The sequence below is a fragment of the Neomonachus schauinslandi genome, chromosome 7 (genome assembly GCF_002201575.2).
Source record: "Neomonachus schauinslandi chromosome 7, ASM220157v2, whole genome shotgun sequence".
Taxonomy (NCBI): domain Eukaryota; kingdom Metazoa; phylum Chordata; class Mammalia; order Carnivora; family Phocidae; genus Neomonachus; species Neomonachus schauinslandi.
This window is the reverse complement of record NC_058409.1, coordinates 82,709,919-82,732,196: the sequence shown is the minus strand read 5'-3', so window position 1 is coordinate 82,732,196 and position 22,278 is coordinate 82,709,919. Positions and strand designations below refer to the sequence as shown.

At 39.0% G+C, this 22,278-nt stretch overlaps 1 long non-coding RNA gene across 2 annotated transcripts in view; it reads left to right on the top strand.

Moving 5' to 3' along the window:
- The window catches only part of LOC110588666, a 164,034-nt gene extending 142,061 nt beyond the window's left edge, over window positions 1–21,973 (top strand). For both annotated transcript variants that reach the window (XR_002480821.1, XR_002480822.1), the window contains exon 3: window positions 21,898–21,973. This is a non-coding gene — a long non-coding RNA (uncharacterized LOC110588666). The remainder of the gene's footprint in view (window positions 1–21,897) is intronic.
- Window positions 21,974–22,278: the final 305 nt, after the last annotated feature.

The window sequence follows — 22,278 nt, the reverse complement described above, 5'->3', positions numbered from 1 at the left end:
AACATTTAAAGAAGAGTAAATACCTATTCTTCTCAAACTATTCCAAAAAATAGAAATGGAAGGAAAACTTCCAAATTCATTTTATGAGGCCAGCATTTCCCTGATACCAAAACCAGATAAAGGTTCCACTAAAAAAGAGAACTACAAACCAGTATCCCTGATGAACATGGATGCAAAAATTCTCAATAAAATACTAGCAAACTGGAGAGAGGCCAGGTGGCCAAGGAGTAGGGAACTCTGTTTCAACTGGTCCCCTGAATTTAGCTGGATATCTATCAAACCATTTTGAACACCCACAAAATCAGCTTGAGATGTAGGAATATATATCTGGATCTCTACAAGCAGAAAAGTGATTGCTTTTTGCAAGGTAGGATGTGCAGAGTCATGAATTTGCAGGGAGATATCAGAAGATAAACAGAAGGGGGAGGAAACCTCCATAAGCTGGCTCCTGGAAAGTGATATAACACCAGAGTACAAAATTGGGACCCTTAGAAATCTGCTGTAGTGAGAGACATCCCTCTCTGAAAGGGGCTCTGGAAATGAAAAGGCAGAATTCTAGGAAGGGCATTGTGGTCTTGGGATACAAACAGCCACAGACCATAAGGGGGAGCCTGAACCAGCAGAGTGCCTGAGCAGTGGAGCTAGGAAGCAGGTTAGGGTTAGCGAGCCAGGAAGGGACTCAGCTCTAATTGCCATAAACTGCGAGCGAAGCCGGTCTATAATCGCTCTTTTCCTGAGAAGACTGAAAAAGTCTGGAACATGCACCCGACCAAGAAAAACATGAAGGGTGGTAGTGGCCTGGAAAGGACATTAGAGTGGCACCCAGACATGATTCAGGAGGTTTGGTTGTGGGTGCAAGCCCTTGGCCGCTTGGGGTTTTAGAATCACAAAGGGCAGTGGCACTCTCAGGCCCCTAGGACTACTTCTGATAGGGTTGCAGTGGGTGCACACCAAGGGAGGCTATGGTTTTTGGCGGCTCATTTGGAAGTGAAAACTGTCCTGGAGGGTTTATTACAGAGGACAGACTGCGATTTTTCTGCTCTGGGCAAGGGGTTTGAGTGCGATGATTTTTGCTGTGATCCTTGGAAGAGGCATGAAAAGCCTCCAGGGAAAAAAAAGCCACACAGAGGGCTGGTTTCCACTGAGCCCAGCCCCTGACAGGGGGTGAAGCAACTCTACCCAGGCAAGGTACCTGAGAAACAGCATAGCAGGCCCCTCCCCAAGAAGACAGGCTGGAAGAACAGGTGAACAACAATCCTATGGATCCCATAAGACTGTAAAATCCCAACACCAGTGGCAAATAGTATATTGAGCTCCAGGTGTTGACTCACAACTTCTTTATTTTTCAGATAAAATTCCCTTTTCTTTTTTTTCTTTTTCTTATACTTTTTCTCTGTTTTATTTTCTTTTTACCCTTTTCTCATTTTAACTAGATGTTTATTATATCAACTTATATTTCATAATCACTTTTTAACTTGTATTTTTTCACACCTATATTTTTTATAGATATATGCATCGTTTTAGTCCTTTTTTCACTCTATTCAATTTTATCTTTATATATATATACAAGTTTTACTTTCCTTGCAATTTTGTGATGTAGCGTCCTCTAACACACAGACCAAAATATACCCAGGAACAACTGGAACACCCTGCTTTTCCACACTGAGAGATTATAATCCCCCTTCCCCCTTTTTTCTTTTTCTTTTTTTAATTTTTTAATTTTATTCCTGTGTTTCATTTTGGCTTTGTTTTTCAGTGGTGGCTTCTGACCACTCCAGATTTTGCTAGGGTTTATCTTGCTTGAGTTGTGGTTGCTATTTTGGACTCTGCTCACTCACTCAACCATCCCTCAACAGAATGACTAGAAGGAGGAACTCTCAACAAAGAAAAGAACCAAAGACAATGTCCTCTGCCACAGAACTAATGGATATGGATATAAGCAAGATGTCAGAGATAGATTCAGGATAGCAATCATAAAGTCAATAGCTAAGCTTGAAAAAAGTATTAGTGATAATATAGAAACTCTAAGGGCAGAAATGAGATCTAATCAGGCCAAACTAAAAAATGCTATGAATGAGATGCAGTCTAAACTGGATACTCTAACAGTCAGAGTAAATGAGGCAGAAGACAGAATCAGTGATCTAGAAGATAAGCTGATGGAAAGGAAGGAAGTTGAGGAATACAGAGATAGGCAGCTAGTAGCACATGAAAAAAAAGGATTGGAGAGATTAATAACACCATGAAACATTCCAATGTCAGAATTATTGGGAACCCTGAGGGGGTGGAGAGAGAGAGAGAGCTAGAAGGTATATTTGAGCAAATCATAGCTGAGAACTTCCCTAATCTGGGGAAGGAAAAAAGCATTCGAGTCCAAGAGGCAGAGAGGACCCCTCCCAAATCAATAAAAATAGATCAACACCCTGATATATCATAGTGAAGCTTGCAAATTTTACAACCAAAGAAACTATCCTAAGAGTAGCTAGGGAGAGGGGTTCCTTACATATGGAGGGAGGAACATCAGAATAACATCAGACCTGTCCACAGAAACCTGGCAAGCCAGAAAGGGCTGGTAAGACATATTCATGGTACTAAATGAGAATAACATGCAGACAAGAATACTTTATAAAGCAAGGCTGTCATTTAGAATGGATGGAGAGATAAAGAGCTCCCAGGACAGGCAGAAACTGAAAGAATATGTGACCACCAAGCCAGCCCTGTAAGAAATATTAATGGGGATTCTGTAAGCGAAGAGAGACCCCAAGAGTCACATAGATCAGAAAGAAACAGAGAAAATCTACAGAAACAGGGACTTTGCAGACAATACAATGGCACTAAATTCATATCCTTCAATAGTTACTCTGAATGTAAATGGGCTGAATGCTCCCATGAAAAGACACAGGGTTTCCAGATTGGATAAAAAAAGCAGGACCCATCCATGTGCTGTCTACAAGAGATTCATTTTGAACCTAAAGACACCTCCAGATTGAAAGTGAGGGGATGGAGAACTATTTACCACACTAGTGGACCTCAAACAAAAGCTGGGGTAGCAATCCTCATGTCAGACAAATTAGATTTTAAACCAAAGACTGTAGTAACAGATGTAGAGGGACACTATATCATACTTAAAGGGTGTATCCAACAAGATCTAACAATTGTAAATATCTATGCCTCCAACATGGGAGCAGCCAATTATATAAACCAATTTATAACCAAAATAAAGAAACATATTGATAATAATACATTTATAGTAGGAGACTTCAACACTCCACTAACAGCAATGGACAGATCATCTAAGCAGAAGATCAACAAAGAAACAAGAGCTTTGAATGACACATTGGACCAGATGGGCTTTGTAGATATATACAGAACATTCCATCCAAAAACAACAGAATACTCATTCTTCTCGAGCGCACATGAAACTTTCTCCAGAATAGACCACATACTGGGTCACAAATCAGGTCTCAATCGATACCAAAAGATTGAGATTATTCCCTTCATATACTCAGACCATAATGCTTTAAAACTGGAACTTAATCACAAGAAAAAATTTGGAAGAAATTCAACACTTGGAAGCTAAAGACACCTTTGCTTAAGAATGTTTGGGTCAACCAGGAAATCAAAGAACTTAAACAATTCATTGAAACTAATGAGAATGAAAACACATCAGTTCAAAACCTATGGGATACTGCAAAGGCGGTCCTAAAAGGGAAATACATAGGCATCCAAGCCTCTCTCAAAAACTTAGAAAAATCTGGAGAGGGGGGAAAAGATGGTGGAGGGGTAGGGGACCCTATTCCAACAGTTCCCTGGAATTGAGCTGGATATCTACCAGACCACTCTGAACACCCACGAAATCAGCCAGATATGCAAGAAGATAGATCTGGATCTCTACAAACAGAATATTGCAGGAGGTTGATTTCAAGGTACAAAGTGGGGAGCCGTGATTCCATAGGCAGATATCGGAGAATAAATGGCAGGGGGAGGGAGCCTGGCCGATGGGATCCTACACTGCCAGTGAGTGAGAGCCTCCTGCGCTGGGGACAGGACACAGACTTGCAGACTGGTAGCTGCAGGGAAAGGACCTTAGGGCAAACCCCCAGATGGAAACCGGAGCGGCGAGGCTGCGCGTGCAAACTGGGGGCAGCTGGCGGTTTTAGAATCACAAAGGGAAGAGATGTGCCCCAACCTGGAGGCGAGGACTGGGAGCATTGCAGAGGGGCGCACAACCCCGGATGCTGCAGTTTATAGCAGCACAGACAAAAATGGAGAGAGTGTGGCCGGGAGACCTCACTGAGGAACAGACTGCAATCTCTCTGCTCTGAGGCAGAGGGTTGGAACCGTCTCTTCTGCTCTGACTCTCGGAAGAGACATGGAAAGCCACAAGGGAAAGCCGCCAGAGAACAAAAGCCCCAAAAAACTGGTTTTCACTGAGCGCATCCCCCCCACAGGGGGCAGGGCAACTCTGCCCAAACAGAGTTGCCTGAGTAACAGAGCGGCAAGCCCCTCCCCCAGAAGACAGCCTGAGAAAACAAGAGGCCAGCAACCCTAAGGTCCCTAGAAAACAGGTGCATCTTGCTTAGGTTGTGGTCAATAATTTGGACTCTATACATTCCCTCAACCACCCCTCAACAGAATGACTAGGTGGAGGAACCCCCAAAATAGGAAAGACTCAGAGATTAAGACTTATGCCACAGATTTACAAATGGATTCAGATGTAACCAAGACGTCAGAGATGGAATTCAGGCTAGCAATTGTGAAGACAATAGCTAGAATGGAGAAATCGATTAATGGCAACATAGAGTCTCTAAGGGCAGAAATGAAAGCTGAATTGGTAGAACTTAAAAATGCTATCAATGAGATCCAATCTAATCTAGATGATCTAACATCTAGGGTAAGCAAGGCAGAAGAAGGAATTAGTGACCTGGAAGACCACTTAATAGATAAAAAGGGAAAAAAGGAGGTCAGGGAAAAACAACTCAGAATCCATGAAAATAGAATCACAGAAATAAGTGACACCATGAAATGTTCCAATGTCAGAATTATTGGAATCCCTGAGGGGGTGGAGAGAGAGAGAGGACTAGAAGATTTATTTGAGCAAATCATAGCTGAGAACTTCCCTAATCTGGGGAATGAAACAAGCATTCATGTCCTAGAGGCAGAGAGGACCCCTCCCAAGATCAAGGAAAACAGGCGAAGCCCCGGCATGTAATAGTAAAATTCGCAAATCTTAGAACCAAGGAAACCATCTTAAGGGCAGTTAGGTGGAAGAGACTCCTTATGAACAGAGGGAGGAACATCAGAATAACGTCAGACCTATCCACAGAGACCTGGCAAGCCAGAAGGGCCTGGCAAGACATTTTCAGGGTACTAAATAAGAAAAGCATGCAGCCAAGAATACTTTACCCAGCAAGGCTATCATTTAGAATGGATGGAGAGATGCAGAGCTTCCAAGACCGGCAGAAATGAAAGAATATGTGACCACTAAGCCGGCCCTGCAAGAAATATTAAGGGGGGTTCTATAAAAGGAGAAAGACCCCAAGAGTGATATAGAACAGAAATTTACAGAGACAATCTATAGAAATAAGGACGTCACAGGCAACATGATGACAATAAATTTATATCTTTCAAAAATCCCTCTCAACATGAATGGCCTAAATGCTCCCATAAAATGGCACAGGGTTGCAGATTGGATAAAAAGACAGGACCCATCCATATGCTGTCTACAAGAGACTCATTTTGAGCCTAAAGATACATCCAGACTGAAGGTGAAGGGATGGAGATCCATCTTCCATGCCAAAAGACCTCAAAAGAAAGCTGGGGTAGCAATTCTTACATCAGACTAATTAGATTTTAAACTAAAGACTGTAGTTAGAGACACAGAAGGACACTATATCATTCTTAAAGGGTCTATCCAACAAGAAGATCTAACAATTGTAAATATCTACGCCCCAAACATGGGAGCAGCCAACGACATAAACCAGCTGTTAACCAAAATAAAGAGACATATTGATAACAATATGTTAATAGTAGGAGACCTCAATACTTCACTCTCAGCAATAGACAGATCATCTAAGCAGAAAACCAACAAAGAAACAAGAGCTTTGAATGACACACTGGACCGGATGGACCTCATAGATATATACAGAACATTCCACCCTAAAACAAGAGAATACTCATTCTTCTTTGAGCGCACATGACACTTTCTCCAGAATAGACCACATACTGGGTCACAAATCAGGTCTCAGCCAATACCAAAAGACTGAGATTATTCCCTGCATATTCTCAGGCCATAATGCTTTAAAACTGGAACTCAATCACAAGAAAAAATTTGGAAGAAATTCAAACACTTGGAAGGTAAAGACCACTCTGCTCAAGAATGTTTGGGTCAACCAGGAAATCAAAGAAGAACTTAAATGGGATACTGCAAAGGCAGTCCTAAGGGGGAAATACATAAGCATCCAAGCCTCACTCAAAAAAATAGAAAAATCCCAAATTCACCAACTCTACACCTTAAAGAACTAAAAAAGCAAGACACAATGCCTAAGCCACACATTAGAAGATAAATAATTAAGATTAGAGCAGAGATCAATGAATTGGAAACCAGAAACTCAGTAGATCAGATCAACGAAACTAGAAGTTGGTTCTTTGAAAGAATTAATAAGATCGATAAACCACTGGCCAGACTTATCCAAAAGAAAAGAGAAAGGACCCAAATTAATAAAATTATGAATGAAAGGGGAGAGATCATGACTAACACCAAGGAAATAGAAACAATTATTAGAAATTATTATCAACAACTATATGCCAATAAACTGAGCAATCTGGATGAAATGGAGGCCTTCCTGGAAACCTTTAAGCTGCCAAGACTGAAACAGGAAGAAATTGACAACCTGAATAGGCCAATAAGCAGTAATAAGATTGAAGCCGTGATCAAAAACCTCCCAAAAAACAAGAGTCCAGGGCCTGATGGATTCCCTGAGGAATTCTACCAAACATTCAAAGAAATAATACCTATTCTCCTGAAGCTGTTTCAAAAAATAGAAACAGAAAGAAAGCTTCCAGACTCATTCGATGAGGCCAGCATCATCTTAATCCCCAAACCAGGCAAAGACCCCATCAAAAATGAGAATTTCAGACCAATATCCCTGATGAATATGGATTCCAAAATCCTCAACAAAATCCTAGCTAATAGGATCCAGCAATATGTTAAAAGGATCATCCACCATGACCAAGCAGGGTTTATCCCTGGGATGCAAGGGTGGCTCAACATTCACAAATCAATCAATGTGATAGAACACATTAATAAGAGGAGAGAGAAGAACCATATGGTCCTCTCAATTGATGCAGAAAAAGCATTTGACAAAATACAGCAGCCTTTCCTGATGAAAACTCTTCAGAGTATAGGGATAGAGGGAACATTCCCCAAGTCCATAAAATCCATCTATGAAAAACCCACAGCGAATATCATCCTTAATGGGGAAAACCTAAGAGCCTTTTCCTTAAGCTCAGGAACACGTCGAGGATGCCTACTCTCACCACTATTGTTCAACATAGTACTAGAAGTCCTAGCAACAGCAATCAGACAACAAAAAGAAATAAAAGGTATTCAAACTGGCAAAGAAGAAGTCAAACTCCCTCTTTGCAGATGATGTGATACTTTATGTGGAAAACCCAAAAGACTCCACCCCCAAATTACTAGAACTCATCCAGCAATTCAGTAATGTGGCAGGATACAAAATCAATGCACAGAAATCAGTTGCTTTCTTATACACTAACAATGCAACTGTAGAAAGAGAAATTAGAGAAATGATTCCATTTACAATAGTACCAAAAACCATAAGATACCTCGGAATAAATCTAACCAAAGAGGTAAAGGACCTATACTCTAGGAACTACAGAACACTCATGAAAGAAATTGAAGAAGACACAAAAAGATGGAAAAACATTCCATGTTCATGGATTGGAAGAATAAACATTGTTAAAATGTCTATGCTACCCAGAGCGATCTATACCTTCAGTGCCATCCCAATCAAAATTCCAATGACATTTTTCAAACTGCTGGAACAAACAATCCTAAAATTTGTATGGAATCAGAAAAGACCACAAATCTCCAAGGAAATGTTGAAAAAGAAAAACAAAGCTGGGGGCATCACGTTGCCCGATTTCAAGCTATATTACAAAGTCGTAATCACCAAGACAGCATGGTACTGGCACAAAAATAGACATATAGACCAATGGAACAGAATAGAGAACCCAGATATGGACTCTCAACTTTATGGTCAAATAATCTTCGACAAAGCAGGAAAAAATATGCAATAGAAAAAAGACAGTCTCTTCAATAAATGGGCTGGGAAAATTGGACAGCCACATGCAGAAGAATGAAACTCGACCATTCTCTAACACCATACACAAAGATAAACTCCAAATGGTTGAAGGACCTCAATGTGAGACAGGAATCCATCAAAATCCTAGAGGAGAACATAGGCAGTAACCTCTTTGGCATTGGCCACAGCAACTTCTTTCAAGATACATCTCCAAAGGCTAGTGAAACAAAAGCAAAAATGAACTTTTGGACTTTATCAAGATAAAAAGCTTCTGCACAGCAAAGGAAACACTCAACAAAACAAAGAGGCTACCCACAGAATGGGAGAAGATATTTGTAAATGACACTACAGATAAAGGGCTGGTATCCAAGATCTGTAAAGAACTTCTCAAACTCAACACCCAAAACACAAATAATCAAGTCAAAAAATGGGCAGAAGACATGAACAGACACTTCTCTGAAGAAGACATACAAATGGCTAACAGACATATGAGAAAATGTTCATCTCCTTAGCCATCAGGGAAATTCAAATCAAAACCACATTGAGATACCACCTTACAACAGTTAGAATGGCAAAAATTGACAAGGCAAGAAACAACAAATGTTGGAGAGGTTGTGGAGAAAGGAGAACCCTCTTACACTGTTGGTGGGAATGCAAGCTGGTACAGTGTGGAGGTTCCTCAAAAAATTAAAAATAGAGCTACCCTATGACCCAGCAATTGCACTACTGGGTATTTACCCCAAAGACACAGATGTAGGGAAAAGAAGGGCCATATGCACCCCAATGTTCATAGCAGCAATGTCCGCAATAGCCAAACTGTGGAAAGAGCCGAGATACCCTTTAACAGACTAATGGATAAAGAAGATATGGTCCATATATACAATGGAATATTACTCAGCCATCAAAAGGGATGAATACCCGACTTTTACATCAACATGGATGGACTGGAGGAGATTATGCTAAGTGAAATAAATCAAGCAGAGAAAGTCAATTATCATATGGTTTCACTTATTTGTGGAACATAAGGAATAGCATGGAGGACATTAGGAGAAGTAAGGGAAAAATGACGTGGGGGGGAAATCGGAGGGGTAGATGAACCATGAGAGACTATGGACTCTGAGAAACAATCTGAGGGTTTTAGAGGGGAGAGGGGTGACGGGATGGGTTAGCCCAGTGGTGGGTATTAAGGAGGGCACGTACTGCGTGGAGCACTGGGTGTTATACAAAAACAATGAATCGTGGATCACTACATCAAAAACTAATGATGTATTGTATGGTGACTAACATAACATAATAAAATTAAATAAATAAATAAATAAATAAATAAATAAATAAATAAATAAAGTTAAAAAAAAAAACTTAGAAAAATCCCAAAAGCACAAGCTAACCTTATACCTAAAGGACCTGGAGAAAGAACAGCAAATAAAGCCTAAACCAAGCAGGAGAAGAGAAATAATAAATATTAGAGCAGAAATCAGTGAACTAGAAACCAGAAAAACAGTAGAACAGATCAATGAAACTAGAAGCTGATTCTTTGAAAGAATTAATAAGACCGATAAACCTCTGGTCAGACTTATCCAAAAGAAAAGAGAAAGGACCCAAATTAATAAAATCATGAATGAAAGGGGAGAGATCACAACTAATACCAAGGAAATAGAAACAATTATTAGAAATTATTAACAGCAACTATTTGCCAAAAAATTAAGCAATCTGGAAGAAATGGATGCATTCCTGGAAACTTACACTCTACCAAGACTGAAACAGGAAGAAATAGACAATCTGAACAGACCAAATAACCAGTAAGGAAATTGAAGCAGTCATCAAAAACCTCCCAAAAAACAAGAGTCCAGGGGCGCCTGGGTGGCTCAGTTGGTTAAGCGACTGCCTTCGGCTCAGGTCATGATCCTGGAGTCCCAGGATCGAGTCCCACACGGGCTCCCTGTTCAGCGGGGAGTCCGCTTCTCCCTCTGACCCTCCCCCCTCTTGTGCTCTCTTTCATTCTCTCTCTCAGATAAATAAATAAAATCTTTAAAAAAAAACAAAAACAAAAACAAGAGTCCAGGGCTTCCCAGGAGAATTCTACCAAACATTTAAAGAAGAAATCATACCTATTCTTTTTTTTTTTTTTTTGACAGAGAGCACAAGTAGGCAGAGAGGCAGGCAGAGGGAGAGGCAGAGGGAGAAGCAGGCTCTCCGCTGAGCAGGGAGCCCGATGCGGGGCTCGATCCCAGGACCCTGGGATCATGACCTGAGCCAAAAGCAGACGCTTAATGACTGAGCCACCCAGGTGCCCCGAAATCATACCTATTCTATTGAAGCTGTTCCAAAAAATAGAAATGGAAGGAAAACTTCCAAACTCGTTCTATGAGGCCAGCATTACCCTGATCCCAAAACCAAAGACCCCATCAACAAGGAGAATTACAGACCAATATCCCTGATGAACATGGATGCCAAAATACTCAACAAGATCCTTGCCAGTAGGATCCAAGAGTACTTTAAAAGGATTATTCACCATGATCAGGTGGGATTTATTCCTGGGCTGCAAGGGTGGTTCAACGTTCGGAAATCCATCAACATGATAGAGCACATTAATAAAAGAAAAGACAAGAACCATGATCCTCTCAATTGATGCAGAAAAAGCATTTGACAAAATACAGCATCCTTTCCTTATGAAAACTCTTCAGAGTATAGGGATAGAGGGAACATACCTCAATATCATAAAAGCCATCTATGAAAAGCCCACAGCGAATATCATTCTCAATGGGGGAAAACTGAGAGCTTTTTCCTTAAGGTCAGGAATACGACAAGGATGCCCACTCTCACCATTATTGTTCAGCAGAGTACTAGAAGTCCTAGCCTCAGCTATCGGATAACAAAAAGAATAAAAGCCATTCAAATTGGCAAAGAAGAAGTCAAACTCTCCCTCTTTGCAGATGACATGATACTTTGTGTGGAAAACTCAAAAGAATCCACCTCCAAATTACTAGAACTCATACAGCAATTCAGCAACATGGCAGGATACAAAATCAATGCACAGAAATCAGTTGCATTTCTATACACTAACAATGTAACTGAAGAAAGAGAAATTAAGGAATTAATTCCATTTACAATGGCACCAAAAACCATAAGATACCTCGGAATAAGCCTAACAAAAGAGGTAAAGGATCTATACTTTAGAAACTATAGAACACTTATGAAAGAAATTGAGGAAGATACAAAGGGATGGAAAAATATTCCATGCTCATGGATTGGAAGAATAAACATTATTAAAATGTCTATGCTGCCCAGAGCAATCTACACTTTCAATGCCATCCCTATCAAAACACCATTGGCATTTTTCACAGAGCTGGAACAAACAATCCTAAAGTTTGTATGGAACCAGAAAAGACCCTGAATCACCAGGGAATGTTGAAAAAGAAAACTAAAGCTGCGGACATCGCAATGTCTGTCCGCAGGCATTACCAGCTCTATTACAAAGCTATAATCATCAAGACAGCATGGTATTAGCACAAAAACAGACACATAAATCAATGCAACAATATAGAGATCCCAGAAATGGACCCTCAACTCTATGGTCAACTAATCTTTGACAAATCAGGAAAGAATATCCAATGGAAAAAAGACAGTCTCTTCAGTAAATGGTGCTGGGAAAATTGGACAGCCACATGCAGAAGAATGAGACTGGACCATTCTCTTACAACATACACAAAGATAAACTCAAAATGGATGAAACAGCTAAATGTGAGACAGGAATCCATCAAAATCCTAGAGAACATAGGCAGTAACCTCTTCGACATTGGCCACAGTAACTTCTTTCAAGACACTTCTCTAAAGGCAAGGGAAGCAAAAGGAAAAATGCACTTTTGGGACTTCATCAAGATAAAAAGCTTCTGCACAGCAAAGGAAACAGTCAACAAAACTAAACTGAAGTCTGTAAGCAAGTGTCACAATTCGAATTCAGCTCTAATTCATTTGCTTATACCAAGGAAACAAGGCTAAGTAACATTAGAAGCTTAAATTAAAACAAAAAAATTTAAATAGAGTTACACCAGAATAATCAGGACATAGGACTTATGGTGGTCACGTGTCCTTATAGCAAATAATGCAAAATGGAAGCCGTGGCAAATGAAAAGAGAAGGCTCCTGAACTGGCTTAGCAGTTGCTTGAGCAACTCTGCTTGGCCCAGACAAAAGATGAAATGTAGGGTAGAGGAGTTCCCCATCTTCCCCTCCTCCTTCTCCCGTTACCTCATCACAAACTGAATGTAATTAAGAGCAGTTAGTACTCAGAGAGGCTGGGGAACCTGCATTAACCCCCATACAAAGTCAGCCTGCTAAGAATTTGTTGGATTATCCAGAGCGTTGAAAAGTGCATGGTAGTTGTCAAAAAGGAATAGTTATAAACTCATAATTGACAGATTAGAAATAAAAGTATTCATTTGGTACTTAACATTGATTTTGTTTTTAACCATTGCTCTAAATGGGGTATTAGTTATTTTAAGGTTAAAAAATCTAGCCAGTGAACTACATGCTGTTTTATAAATGAAGAAATATAGTTGGTATGTAAAATCACAAAAGTAAGGAATGAATATGGTATCTCTGCTGGCCTCCCATGTCCAAACCTGAAGAAAACCTGGATGTTGGCCTCATGTTATGCTGAACCAACTGTCTGGCCATGGGTTCCAGTACAGAGCTATACATGAAGGTCTACTTGCGGAAGTATCAGTTCTCCATTCTTTCTACTCCCTTTCCACATTGCACCTCCTCAGAGGTAACCAGTTTCTTTAACATTAGAATTATACTTCCTTTTTTTTTGCAGAAATTAGAAGATGCATGTATAGTTTCTCATATTCCCTATTTTCTTATATGAAAGGTGTATACTCTCTCTCTCTCTCCTTTCCCTCTGTACACACATATACAAACTTGATCCTGTTGAGAGAGTATTCCTTACTTCCTATTTTTGAGTGTTTTTATTGTGAATGGGTTTTTTATTTTGAAATAGGTTTTTTTCAGTATCAATGAAAATGACCATGTGATTTTTAAATTTCTTTGTATCATATACTAATAGATTTCTTAAAATTGAAAAAACCTTGCATTCTTAGGATAAATCCTATGTGCTCATGGCATATTTTTTAATGTGGTATTAGATTCTGCTCACTAATATTTATTTAGTATTTTGTATCATCACTAAGAGGATATTGGTTTTGTAGTTCTCTTTTTTTGTGCTGTCATTTGCCTTCCTTCCATGCCCATTACTTTCTATCTGACCATTTTTACTTTCTTTTTACTTTATTCTCTTATTTATATTCCTGTCTTCTATGCCTATTAAATTTTTATGTGAGTCTCTTCTCCCTTGGCCACTTTATAATGTATCATTTTTGGTTTGGGGATATTTTTGTCTTTTTCATCCATTTCCTTCCTGAATTCAATCAACTCTCTATTTCTTCCAATTCTCATCCTTTTCTGTTCTTCATGTTTGAATTTCTGACTTAAATGGTTTTCTTATATCTTTGAATGCTTGAATGAGTATATATGATTCTGTTTGGAGTGTTGACTTAAAATTTCTTCTGCTTCTCGTGGGAGGTGGGTTCTTACTCAGTTGGTATATGTAAAAATTTACCTCATTTTGTGCAATGGCTCTGTATGAATTTGATGATATTTCTTTTCATTTTTTATGGTATTGGGGTGATTTGTAAGATTCCTCACTTAATGGCTGTATCTTCTAGCTATATAGCAAGGTCCATATGCTTTAGAAGTTATTCTGATGATTTGTTTTAGTAGTTAGAGGAAGAGCTGTAAGTCCTTCAGTGTTGCATTTCTCCTCAATCTTGCAGGATGCTCAGTTTTTCACCATTTGCTTCTTTTTCCCTTCACAACCCAATTACAGGGTGCTTCCCCTTTCCTTTTTCTTTTTTTTCCCCCTTAAACAATATGTTTTGAATGATACCCTTTTAGTAACTCTTGATCCTTCTAATCACACATACTCTGAAGTCCTTTCCCTAAGTCCATGTTATGCTCTGTCTGGACACTGTTATCATATTATCATATAGAAGGTGAACTTTGTCTCTTTGATGGCAGTTTCTGATGAACCTTAAGCCCTCTTGCTAGTTTTCCTTTTTTGGATTTCCTGGAGCATTTCTCAGTCTGCTTTTGCTCACTCAGCCTTGTGACAGTGTAGGGGTTGAGCCAGAGAATGAGAGATCATGCACTGGGATGTGGTGACTTTTCTCTTTCTAGTCACAGTCATTTTAAAGTTTTGGCATTCTCTGTCTTCAGGTTATGCTGAGAATATTGTTTTATGTAGATTTACATATCCTATCTTATTGTTTGGAATCATTTGAGGAAAAAATATCAGGAGGAAAGTAGTTAGGCAGCTGTCAGTATTTTCAGCCACCCAGAAGTCCCCAGTTATTGTGGTTTTGAAGTTCTTATCTGCTAACTTCAATTATGTGGATCATCTGTGTATTTGCTTCTGTTGTTTTTTTCCCTCTTGATTATTGGTCATATGACCTTGCCTCTTCGCACGTGTAGTAACTCTTGATTGTAGATAGGATACTGTGTATAAAAGACCCATAGATGTTCCATATATTTTATATTCCACAAGAAAAATTTTCTCCTTCTACTCCTGCTATGGATGAACTGTGTCCTCCCAAAATTCATATATTGAAGTGTAACTCTCAATGTGATTGTATTTAGAATTGGGGTCTCTAAGAAAGTAATCAAGATTAAATGAGGTCCAAAAGTGGGGCCTTAATCTGAAAGGATTAGTGCCCTTATAAGAAAGAACCCTCCCCCTTCTCCCCGTGATCTCATGTACTAAGGAAAGGCCATATAAGGGCACAGTGAGAAGGAGATCATCAGCAAGCCAGGAAGAAAATTCTCACCAGAAATCGAATTGGCCAGAAGCTGGATCTTGTACTCTCAGCCTCTGGATCTGTGAGAAATAAATTTTTGTTTATATAAACTACCCAGTCAGTCTACAGTACTTTGTCATGGCAGCCCATGCAGACTAATATGCCTCTATTAGGCAGAGAATGGGGCCTAATCACATATATCCAATCAGGAAGTAGACTGGGGTAACATTTTAGTAAGATTCAATCTACTTATGGTTTGATCACAGGTCTGGCACCAGGTTATCCCAGGCTTTTCACTGGAGGCATGGTGGTTTGGGGCCTCTTCAGTACTGAAAGGCTGCAGGAGATACATTTCTGCTTTTCAGAAGTTTTCAGCTTACTTGTTGTTTGCCTGTCACATGCAAGTTCAATATTTGACAAATGTCTTCAGCAGGAGACTGGCCATGTGTTTGAGATAAACCTCTTACCTGCTGAGAATTTATTTTCTAAGCTCTGGGAGACTGTGGGAGATTCGCATACTCTGGGGAGAACCAGGCATACAGTTGAGGCTTCTCAAGTTTTTAGTGCTCCCCAAGATTACCAGAAGCTTTACTGGTTGCTCTTCTTCCTGCAGAGCCCCTCTGCCTTGCTCGAGCCCAAGCATCAGTGCATTCCCCAAACTGACCAATGCCATAAGAGAAAAACAGCTGGTTATCATCAGATCACCTCAGATCACTCTCTCTCTCCAGACATTTGATTCACTTAGCCTTCATTGCTTTCACCTCTCTCCGATACTTCTGAAAATGATTTTTGTAATATTTTCCATTTGTTCGAGTAAGAATATTGACCTACTGTTATTAGTACTATACTGCTCCGAAGCAGAAGTCCTTCTCTGCACAATTTCTAATATTTACAACAACCCTTGCCTTCCAGAAGGGTTTCACAAAACTGAAACATGTTTGTTGGAATGAGCAAATAAATACATAATGCCGATTTTGCCTGCTTCTTGATCTTAACTGGGTCAGGTTTGCCACTCTGTTGGGCAAGGCAAAGTAGACAATGCTATTTTGATAAAACATCAAAAGGGCTAAGGCCAAGATTCAGGAATATGTGTCAAAGGCCATATTTTTGAAGCACAAACTAATCAGACCCTGACAGTTTAGGTTCTTGGACTTTCAGCTTTTATTTTCACCAGTTTTTGCTTCTCAAGTTCTCCTCTACCACTCCAAGGTGGGAAGCAGTGGGTGAGATATTTGCTTACTAGCTTGTCATCTGTCTTCCTAACTGGACTCCATGAGGGCAGAGACTTTGTTGTGTGTGCTATTTTATTCTCAGGATCCAGCATGGTGCCCAAACCATAGTAGGTGCTCAGATCATTTGGATGAATGAGTACTAAGTGAATGAATAGAACTACGTTCTTCCACAGTTTGGTTTGCCAGCAGGTCAGTCTGATTAACTGCATAAATTAGAAATAAAACAAGACTTGGTAGAGATAATTGACAATAACTAACATTGATACACATCCTGTTTATTGACTTTGAGAACTTGAGAACTACTTTAGCAATAACTTTCACCTAAAAGAAACAGAAGTTCAAGGATATATTCTTTTATATGGTACAAAATAATAATCATTTATAAGATTAGATTATCCTAAAATCCCTCAAATAAAATAAAATCCTGTCCATCAAAGTAAGAAGAACTTTGCAGAAAATAAACCATAAGCAAAACTTCAAAATGTAGATAACCTAGGAAATACTCTCAACTTGTAGTGCTAACTCTAATTACTGGCCACTTTGAACCTGGCATAGGAACTTCATCAATAGTTGTATTTACACATACCAACACCAATAAGATTATACAAATTGAACCAAGGGCAGAAGTTATTTTGAAGAAACTGAAGTTAACCTTGTATATTATTTACCACTTCATTTTTCTCCTCTGGAAAATATCTTCCACAAGATTTTTGTAAAAACAGCATAATTTTCTTAAAAATTGCAAGACTATATGAAATGATTGATTTTTACTAAAAATCTGGGGAGAAAATAAATCAGTTTTGGATGTCTGTAAGTGAAATAATAATAATGAAAAATATTATAATGTACATTTTATTTATATGTTGTTGAAAATGTTCAACAGCAGGATAATTGGCCATAGGGGATAATTCACGTTAAATAATCCAAAAGTCCATTCCCTTACAATTTAATTTTCTAAGTCAATCACAAACGATGCAATCGTGAGAGGAGCCATAGAGTATGAAGTAAAGCATATGGGCTTTGGAATCAAATAGTTTTAAATTCAAATCTTTGCCCTAGTGTTACTTGCAATGTAACTAACTTCTCTGAATGTCATTGTCTTCATTTGTAAAATGAGAATTATTGAGAGAGCTCAGAGGAGTCATCTGTAGTATAGGAAGATAACTAGGGCTAACTAGTAGAAATAGCAGTTTATCTACTAAAGGAGAGGAACTGCATAGATCAACACAGAGAGAGACAAAGACAAGAAAAGAATGAGGCAGAACTATGATATGATCAGCATTCTTTTAACCACACGATGGGAAATCTCAGGAGCAAAGTGGGACTATGGCCAGATAGAAATAAAGGTCTTGGTCAAAAGTACATAATTATACACTACATCAGCTCTCCTGACAATAGGATCTATGCTTTAACATGATAACATTACAAGGAAAACGATTCCTTATAATTGTATTCATTTTGCCCTAAGAATTATCTGGGAGAGAGTTTGGAAGGGAATGAGGTCATACACAAAGATGTATGTCAAGATGGAAAATATGATGATGCAGGAAAGGTTACCATGTTCTTGAGCCCTGGGAGAGCAACTGGTACTGACCTGAGGCTTCTTAGGGCTGAGTTTGGTGAGAGGCAGAGGTAAGTAATAGATCAGGTAGTTGCACATCTACATTTTGCCACCTAGTCTAATCACACTGCTGCTCGGGAGGAAACCCCAGAAATCAGGAGTCCTGGACCTTGGGAAGTGGGGGGTGCCCACCTTCCTGGTGCCTGCTTGTAGAAGTCTGGAACATGCAGGCCTCCTAGAGGGCCCTCCCGGCCCTCACAACTGCCTCAGAGGATGGGGCCTGCCTGCGGGCAGCAAGAGAACAGGATGGTTCCTTAGGATAACTGTGCCAACCTCACAGAATGTTCTGAATATTAATTGAAAAAACTTATAAAAGTACTTAGCACATTAGTGCCTAACAAGTGGTTTTCTTACTACCTCTTTTAGCATTTACCATAGGTAACACATTTACTTTAAAAAAATATTAAAGTGTTTTTTTATTTTATTTTAAAACTTAGCCTACCCATCAGGGCAATATTAGATATATGTTTGTATGTCACCAAAACCAGATAAATCAATATACAGTTGTCCCTTGAACAGCACAGGTTTGAACTGTGCAGGTCCACTTATATGTGGATTTTTTTTGGAAAATATAGTACAGCACAGTAAATGTATTTTCTCTTCCTTATGATTTTTCTAATATGATTATCCAACTTTTTCTTTTGTCTAGCTTACTTTATTATAAGAAGACAGTATATAATACATATAACATACAAAACATGTGTTAATCAACTGTTTATATTATTGATAAAGCTTCCTCTCAACAGTAGATTATTAAGTAGTTAAGTTTTGGGGGAGTCAAAATTTCTGAGGATTTTTCAACTGTGTGGGGGATGGGTGCCCTTAACCCTCATACTGTTCAGGGGTAAACTGTTTTTAACTTGCAAACTAGTTTCTGCTTTAAACTGCTTGCCCAAAATTCAGTCTATCATTTGGGGGCTAGGAGTTTTCAAATGAAAACATTAAAAATATCACTGAGACTTTTAGAGTAAGGAAAACAAAAAGCCCTCTAATATTTGGCTTGCTCAGCCCTCTCTGCCTATAGACAGTGAGAACATGTCTTGCTAAGCTGTGTGTATTGAGTCTGCAGCTCCTGAAAAATTCTCTTGTTCTTGCTGTTGAAGGAAGTAATGAGTGAATGAATAAAGAGCAAAAGAAAAGCCAATTAGAAAGTGTTTCTACCCTGGGGGTTTCAGACCTTCACTTTTAGGAACGATGCTTCTCTTTCCAGCTCTAAATATTAAGTAAACCATGCAAAACAGAACTACTTACTCATGAAATCTCCCTGAAACCCAAAGTGTTTTTTCAAGGGAAACAAGCAGGATGAAAGAGATTATGAGGAAGAGACTAGAGTGTTGTGATGAAGTCAGTGCACCATGTTTATTGGATTATTTTAAATGGCTGTGATCTTTAAAATAAAGGATTGCACTTTATTACAGCAACTGAAAATGCCATTAACTTTGCAAGCATTTAACTGTTTCTGGTCTCAGGATTTCATAATAGAATTTACTTTTCATTAAGAAATAAAATTTTAGGGGTGCCTGGGTGGCTCAGTCATTAAGCATCTGCCTTCAGCTCAGGTCATGATCCCAGGATCCTGGGATGGAGCCCTGCATCGGGCTCCCTGCTCTGCGGGAAGCCTGCTTCTCCCTCTCCCACTCCCCCTGCTTGTGTTCCCTCTCTCGCTGTGTCTCTCTCTGTGAAATAAATAAATAAAATCTTAAAAAAAAAAAAGAAATAAAATTTTAAATCATTCTAGGCTATAGTTTCCTCAAAACATATTTCAGTTGTTCACTAAAAACCAAAGAAAGGGGCAAGGCTGAATCTTGTGGACTGCACAGCTAAGGATTTATGGGGCTAAATGGTCACTGTCCCTAATAACCTATAATTTTTGGACAAAGATATACAAAATCACTGGAAAAAAAGTTGATTGCTGTTTTCCTGAATTAGAACTCTTAGTAGCAAGTGACAGGAACACACATCAAAGTGCTGTAAAAAGAAATAGAGCAAGAGAGAGAGAACAACAAAAGGAATTTATGACTTAATTATCTAGGTAGTATGTAGCTCTCACTTCAGGCATGGCCGGGTCCAGAGTTTGACACAATATTGGGATTCAGTTTTCCTCCATTTCTTTACTCAGATTTTCTCTGTATTGGATTAACTCTTAGGTGTTTTCAGTGCTGTGGACCTTACAAACTCTATAGAGCCTTAAGTACTCCCAGCTTCAAATCAAGAAAGGAAGGGAGGCAGGGAGGGAGTGGGGGGAGGGAGGGAGGAAAGAAGGAATAAGGGAGGAATAAAAAGGAGGGATTTTTTTTCCCCCCCGGTGGTCCCAACGGAAGTCCCAAAATTGAGTCTCAGTGGTCTAGCTGGAGTAATGTGACCAGTGACATCCAGGATGTGGAAGTCTCTTTTTGTCTAGTTCTAGATCATATTCTATATCACCCCAGAGGTCAGAAGGTACAGTGTGAAGTCCCTCCAATCCTTATGTTATTTGTTTACAATTACTGTAACTATGTGTGTTTCTTCTTACCCAGGCCTGGCCTCTCTACCATGTTTAAGTTCTGCCTTTGGGTGAATCATTCCTAAGTAGTCAGCTTGTATTGTTATGCCAGTGATACACACCTAGCTTTATCTCTTTCTCAAGCTTATCACAACTTGGCTTGCTGTATATTAAAATTTGGCTCTGCATGGAATGCCATGATAATTTGGGTTGTTGCAAGAAAGGAAAATGTGTGGTGGAGATAACATCATTGGGAAGATATGTGTTACTTTGCTTTGAGGGACGAGTCTGATTCCTCCATGCATGGAACTTAATTGGATTTTAAAGTTGCTATTGCTGAAGCATAGCTATAGAAAACTTTGGGGTATAGTATGAGTTTGTCTTTCTGTTATTAATAGATAAAGGGAATATAATATTAGTCTATTTAGTGAATTTGTTTGTTTCTGAACATATTTCATGATTCATGACACAGAAGGCAAGGGTCAGTAAGGGAGCCATATCAGCAGTTCTGCCTCCAGAAACTTCTGAAGGAAGGACATTTGCACCATGTGGCATGGCAATGAGAAAGATGCAGATTTGAAATTATAAAATTAGGTTTGTATTTTGGTCCTACCCTTATTATTTGTAGGGCCCTGGACAATTTACTTAATCATCATATAACCCTCCATTTCTTTACCTATCAAGTAAGAGTAACAACATATGTCTTACTTAATTGTCTTAGTCTATTCGAAACTAAGCCACGACAAAATACCACAGACTGGGTGGCTGATAAATAACAGAAATTTATTTATCACAGTTCTGGAGGCTGAAAGTCCAAGATCATGGTGCCAGTATGGTCAGATGAGGTCCTTCTTCCATGTCACAGACTTCTCATTGTGTTCTCACCTGGAAGAAGGAGCTAAAGAGCTCTCTGGAGCCCCTTTTATTGTGTCACTGGTCACCAGTCCTATTCATGAGGTTTCATCCTTGTGAACTAACTACTTCCCAAAGGCCTGACTTCCTGATTCTATCATCTTTAGTGGTTAGGATTTCAACATATGAATTTGTGGGAGGGGCTGGGAGACACAAACATTCAGACCATAGCACTAACTTACAGGGCCAGTTTGAGGTTGGAATAGAATAAACCACTTATATTACACTTATTCATTCCCACATCTCTCCTATAAATGAAATGCCTTCATAGAAAGCCAACAACTTTGTTGGATGAATAGATATATAAATGAACAAATGGATGAATGAATTAATGCTAGTCATAGAGGGAAATAGAAAATATTGTTCAGCACTGACTCAGGGAAGTTCTGAGATTGACAATATTTTAACAGTATTTCAGAATGTAGAATCCCTGTATTTGACTCTGAACACTTTTTTTTTTTTTTTTTTTTTAGGTTTCTCTTAGTAGACTAAGAAGCTAAAGATCAAGATCTGGAAAGAATAGCAAATCTCTTAGTGAAAAAACAGCCAAGAAAATTACTGCTCTCCTAGCTCAAAGAGAAACATTAATTAAAGGTAAGACACAGGCAAGAAATAAAATGGAGAACTTGTAAGAGTAAATTATATTATAATTAACACTTAGTAATTCTAAATTTTAGAGCATGACTATCTTGTTGCAGAGGCCCTAAAATTAAAGTATTTCTAAAGGAAGCCTTTGAAATCCCTAAAGATGACTTTTTACCTTTTTATAAAGGTTCTTTTCATCCCTATCAGATTCTCTGCACAAGTTCATATGATAGAGCATATACGATCTGTAGTTTGGGAAAATGGGAATG